Below are 6,933 nucleotides of genomic sequence, written 5' to 3'. Positions count from 1 at the left end.
AAGATGAGAGGAGGTGTAGGAGGCGAGGGCTCCATCTCCACAGGCTTGTCCCTGGTGTCACGATGACACCCTCTGGCAGCTGCTGTGGCTGTGCTGTCCTCTGGATCCATGAATCTGGGGGAAGAGAGACTGAGAGATCATTGTGCACATGACAGAGGCGATGTTGATTTTGACGGTGGTGCTGCAAGCCATCTGGACCTGAAAGGAGGTACATGCAGGTGCCAAGTCGACGGACTATCTCGCCTTGCACCCACCATTTGCTGCCACTAATAACTGTGTGAAAGACAGTATCATATGGCACAAAGTGATACTTGAAGCCTTCCTTTGGCGCTGGATGCTGAGGAGGGTGGAGCAGTTGGAGCACTGTCCGATGGCGGTGGCCGTGAAGCAATTCCTCCAGTGATGGTCTATCTTGTGGGTGTGAAGAACAGTTGCAATGCTTGACCCTTGCTGTATGCGGAGCAAAGTTTGGCCATATGCTGCCTGAAGGTTCTGACAAAACAAACCACTCTGCTGTTTGACTGTGAATGGAACGGTGCACTAGTTAGACGCTGTATGGCATTGCATTCACAGAATGTTTCAATTTCATTTGATGCGAACTGAGGTTCGGGTCTGACATTATTACTTTAGGTAAACTTTCTAGGCAAAAAATCGATGACAACACCCGAATTGTGCTATGTGACATTGTTGAGGTCAATGGCACAGCAAAAGGAAACTTGCTATACGAGTCAACCACAATCATCCCAGTGTCCTTGGTGAAGTAACTGTAACACTTCTTTTTGCAAAGCATTCGGGATCAACATATGTCATTCTGTACAATGAGGCTATGCCAACATCCAAAGTATCTACACAGTACAGAGTTCTTCATGCAATGCAGGGGATGGAGCCAAGATGTGCGAATGTAGCTGAGCAAAATGTTCAAATCTGGACCAGCTTCTGTGACCTGTGAGATTTTCTTGTAGTTCAGCGAATAAGGCTGAATAAATTCAGAATTCTGAGCATTAATGTGATAACAAGATGCAGCATAAGTATCAATGTCTGTATCAGGGCTAATTGGAAGACGTGAAAGTGCATCGTATTACCATGTTGAGCTGTCAGATGATACACAATCTTGTGCTGGTATTGAGACAACAACAAAGCTCATCTATGCAATTTTTGGGCATTTTGTAGAGGAACTGGTTTTGTCAGATGAAACAAAGACTGCAATGGCTTGTGATCCGTTACTAAGTAGAATTTTCTGCCATACAGTTAGTGGTGGAATTTGGTGACACCATAGACAATAGCCAAAGCCTCTTTTTCAATTTGTGAATAGTTATGCTGAGCTTTGGACAACATTTTTGATGGAAAAGCAGTAGGTCTATCTTTATCACCAAGTCTGTGCAATATCGCTGCACTGATTTCATAAAATGAAGCATCACTTTGCAATACAACTGGTTTGTCTGGATCAAAGTGAACGAAGCATCAATCACTGAGCAATGCATCTTTAAGTTTTGGAAAAGCTACTTAGCACTCATTTGTCAACATAAAGGGAACATTCTTGTGATGCAAGTGATGCAATGGAGCTATGATTTGAGCAGCATTTGGTATGAACCAAATATAATAGTCCATTTTCCCTAAAACTGACTGCAATTCTGTGACATTGTGAGGAACTGGCAAATCTTGTATGGCTAACAAATGTGACTGAATAGGATGTACACCTTGACTGTTTATGGTATTATCAAGATACTGCACCTCAGGTTTAAAAAAATCACACTTGTCCAGTCTACACTTTAGACCTGCATCAGATCATATGCAAAACAAAGCATGTAAATTTGCAACATGTTCCTCATGTGTATGTCCTACTACAATATCGTCCAAATAGTTTGAACAGTTTGTTAGTTGTGCAGTCAGCTGCTCCAAATAATGTTGGAAAATGGTGGGTGCGGAAGCACCCCCAAAAGGCAAATGCAAATATTTAAACAAGCCCAAGTGAGTATTCACACTTTTTGAGATTCTTCATTGAGTGGTATTTGAAGATAAGTGTTGCACAAATCAGTTTTTGAAAAGTAGTGTCCAGCACCTAATTTGTCTATAAGATCCTCTGGGTGTGGCAATGGGTAAATATCAATGACAGTTTGTGGGTTGACTGTACACTTAATGTCAAAAACGAGGCAAATGTGACCTGAAGGTTTGGGGAACAAAACCAGTGGACTTGCCCATTGACTATCTGATATGGGTGCAATAACTCCACTATCTTGCAACTCTTTAAGTTCAGCAGCAACTTTGTGCCATAAAGCAATGGGAACAGTTTTGGCCCGGCAAAATTTCAGCTGAGCATTGTCTTTCAGCGTAATATGTGCAACAAATTGTTAACTTTGCCTAAATCTTCAGAAAAGAGTTCAGGGAATTCTTTTAGCTACACTGTCATTTGCATTGAATGCAGACACTGGCATCACTTTGTCCTGAATGTTAAAGCCAAACAAATCAAAAGAATCAAGACCAAATATGTTCTCATATTTGTGTGATTGGAGCACTGTAAAAGTCACTGTTCGTGTATGCGAGTGACATATGGCAGGCAAAGTACATGTTCTGAAAATGGGAATGTCTTGTCCATTATAAGCAGTCAGTTGCATGCTAGTTTTTGATAGGTGTGGGGAGCCTAACAGTTCATATGTGTGACAATTGAGCAATGTGACAGAGTCACCTGTACACAACTGAAATTTCCATTTCCCACAAAGAAGTAAATGAACAAAAACTTTGTTTGATTGGTATATCACCGAAGAAACTGCACACTTGCAAGTTTTGCTAATGCTTGTTGCAGACTTTGAATATACTACATTAATAACATAGGCCTTGTGATGAGATTGTGAGTGGGCCAAATCGTTATGTCTGTTCCGTTGAAAACATATGAATTGTACATATCCATTCCTACCACAAGCATAACACTGAGATTGTCAGGAGGGCCATGGAATGTTGTCTAGCACAAGCTGCCACCACTGAATGGGCTGATCACAACTAAGGGACTCAACCCGACAAATAGCTGGCTGCTCAAATGTATGAGCTGACAAGACACTGGAATGGTATTGATCTAGTATTTGCACTACCTGCTGAAATAATGGATCAAACCGTTTCAAAATTTGTTTGTACATTGTACATTATCACAATATGCAACATAACATCTGAATATAAAGTGCTGCAAGCACATCTGAATTTGCATTTCCTTCCTACAAATCTGTTACCCACTCACAATAAGTTTGTTCTGGTCATTTTTTTCAATTAAAGAATTGATACCTAGCTGCTACCACATTAACTTGTTGGTCATAATAGTTAGTTAGCACCTGCACTGCCTGTTCATAACTAAGTTCAATCAGAGTGGCATTACAAAAAAGCTTTTGTGGGAGCCTGCACTTCCCGTGGTTGATAACAGTACCCTGTACATTGTGAGCAAGGGTATGGGCTTCAGACTGCGACAAACAATTGAGCCATTCCTCTTCTTGTCATGAAATTGGCAAAGAGATGGTATAGAAGAAGGTGTTGCTGTAGGTGGTGCTTGTTCTGTCAGGTGCACGGTGTTGCCCAGTAGCTGCTGCACTGTGTTAAGTAGTGCAGAAATCTACTCTATCTGGAACTCAAACATCTGAATTGGCTGTGTGGCATCTAATGCTTGTAGCTGTGGCACCTGAGCAGTTGGCAGGACGGGAGGGGTGGGCATTTGGAAGAGACAAATGCAACAAACACACAAGGCAAGCAATCTAAATAATGACAAAGTCAAAGACGTTTTCTGCAATGCCCACCTGAAAACACTGATTAGCAAAAACATCAAGAAACTGTTAAATCTGCAAAAGTAAAGACAAGAGAAAATTAAGGTGCCAGCAAAAAAACAGAAGTTCATGTTCATGGCCATCTGGCACTGGGTACAGCGGATACTCGTTGCCATATGTGGACTCCTGCCCACTTGTCTCATATAGGGTGCCTAAAGGATGCTGTGTTCTCAGAATGCTATACAACAATTCAAGAAAATAACATTAGTAGTTTTAGTTCAATAAAGTAGGTTGACAATACTTAACTTGAATTTAAAAAGGTGTCACAAGTGATGGGGAACATGCAACCAAGTCAGAGCCCTTTGCTATATACAGTGTTCATGCACATTTGTCACACATTTTCTGGATCACTGATGACTGCTATCATAACACTCTCTGCTAGGACTGTCCGTATACTGTCCGAATACTGAGCCGGTCCTGAGCAGCCAAGGCAGGCAGTAACGGTGCTTATATTCTCCTCTTGTAGAGGCCACTCCTGTTGTCGTGCGATCCAAATCAGCGCACCATTGGCTGACGTCATTTCACCCCCTTCTCTTCTCTTGTGTACTTCATTTCATTCTGGCACTTGTAGTTACGTTAGAAGAGATCAAATTAGACCACATAAAATCTGTTGCCTACATGGACAGGAACCAGAATGCAAGCAGTGCAGTGTGCCCAAGGCTCACAAAACCAATGGATTACAAAACAGCAACTAATCAAATGCACATCAGGCATCAAGCAGTGTTTTCACAGAGTTGATGACCCTGACCTGATGAAATAATTCAACAAAGTCACCAAATACAACAGGTGGGATGATACTATGTGTTCATCAAATATGAACTTTCACTTGGTGGCCTGGCCCAGTAGTGGTTAGAGAACAACAGTGAGAAGCTCGACAACTGGAACAAATTCTAGGCCAAACTCGAGAAAACAGTAAGTGAAAATCAGCATCAATTCTTCTTAGTGTGCTGAGTGAGATGGCACATTGGTTAGCACACTGGACTTGCATCTTAGAGGATGACAGTTCAATCCCATGTCTGGCCATCCTGATTTAGGTTTTCTGTGATTTCCCTAAATTGCTTCAGGCAAATGCCAGGATGGTTCCTTTGAAAGGGCACAGCTGACTTCCTTCCCCATTCTTCCCTAATCTGACAAGACCAATGACCTCGCTGTTTGGTCTCAGTCCCAAACAATCCAATCTTGTTAGTGTAAGAACAATTGAAAAATAGTGCTAGCATCACGTGGACATGACACAGTCTTAAGTACAGAATGTTTGACCCTATGCCACATTATTAATGTGAATATGAGAGAAGCCAAAAAAACCTCATGCTTGGTGAATGGATTCACAGAAGATACAGGATATCACAGTCATTAATAAATTCATCAAGCAGTGCACATCAAGGGCAGGGGGAGGGGGGGGGGGGGGGGGGGGGAAGGAAGAATAGAGTCAAATGAAAGAGGTACTATCAAGTCCGAAATGTGGTCCCTACAAGGTGCCAATATTGACATCCAATGTGACGTTGCTGCATAAGTGTGAGAAGGGCAGTTCCCTTGACCTCCGGGAAGAGCTCAAAATCTTCTGCCATCACAAAAATACCTGCAGCAACCTGATTAACGATCAGGTTGTTGTGAAAAATGCATGGTTCTGGGAGTTGTTTTAGGACTTGTTGTTGGGAACCAGTGTAGGGTTTCACTCAGAGGGAATGAGGTAACACCTATCGTCTTACCAATAAGTAGCAACCATTTGTAGTATACTATATGAGTATGATGAGTATAATTCTGAACCAACAGAACTTCTTCCTTGATATGTAAGATTAAATGCATAAACAGTATTATTAACAGCAGTTCCATATATTGGTTGTTTAACATTTACAAAAAATCGGCTTTAAGGAAGAAATAGGTTAGCACCCTCTATATCTATAGCAGAATAGCCAAATTGTAATAACCATGCATCTGACTGATGCTTGGTGCCATCTATGAACTATTTAGTAAATATGATGAACAATATACTTACTAGGTTTTAATAAAGGGAGATATAATATAAAAATAAATATATTTAAGCCATATCAACCAATAGATGTATACAGCCTGTGTCCTCCAGTGTTTTATAAATTTAAAAAAAATGTATTTTAAAAATTAAAAAAGTTTTACCCACCTGACATAATTTAAATGTTTTAATAATAATAACGGACTCACAAGGAGTGAACATGGAAACTTTATTACTTGATGATAAATATGAGATAAGTTGGACAACAATGTAAGAATTTTACTTATGTTCCACTTTATGTAATCAAATTTGAAGTGGTTTACTTCCATTGAGGTTTATATGTACTTCACGTAGATGGCACCATGTAACCAACCAATGTGTTCTCCATGCAGCCCACCTTCTGCAAACATTAGTATTCAATGAACTGTGAACAAAGCCCGACCAACAGGCATTACATGTATTGACCAAAAATGATAGTGGTATGTAATATATAAACCATATGAGTTAAGGCATTAATTGTAACTTTTTTGTGACATAATCTAACTATGTACCTGCTGTATCCTTAGCACTGAGAATGGTTAGTTTCTAGCTGAAATCTAGATCTGCCAATAAAAATTCCAAAGAACGACTGATAGCTGAAATCTATTATTTGTAAATGAAAAATAATGGTCCCTGCATGCAACAGCCTCTGAATGGAGGGTAACCTGATGAAAATTATTCATGTTCATACTGTAATAAAACATGGCAAAAATGATTTTGTAGATAATGTTCAATCACAATCTAATTATTTCATACCACATTTTAATACAAATGGTTGTTTGAAGATATATAAATATGTTAGCACTTAAATGACTGAATAAGAAAAGCAAAATAAGTATTCAATAGTATTCTGAACAAGCAGTTGAAGAAACTCAACGACACTACCCATATATGTCACTGATATCATGACACTGATGTAAGAGTGTATCCCGACAAAAGTGGTTTTTACACAGGTGATGTCAAAGATTCTGTGGCAAATTCCAACATGGAGGTTAAATTGAGAGAGAAAACTGTATATGTATATCCATGTGTAAGTTATACATAAGAAATTTTATGTAACAGGAATATGTTCATCATATAGTCACGTGTAGAAAATATAAATGATTAAGATGAGCATCAGTATACCAC

This window comes from Schistocerca americana, chromosome 6, assembly GCF_021461395.2.
Source record: "Schistocerca americana isolate TAMUIC-IGC-003095 chromosome 6, iqSchAmer2.1, whole genome shotgun sequence".
NCBI lineage: Eukaryota > Metazoa > Arthropoda > Insecta > Orthoptera > Acrididae > Schistocerca > Schistocerca americana.
The sequence above is the reverse complement of the archived record's forward strand: the minus strand, read 5'-3'. Positions refer to the sequence as shown.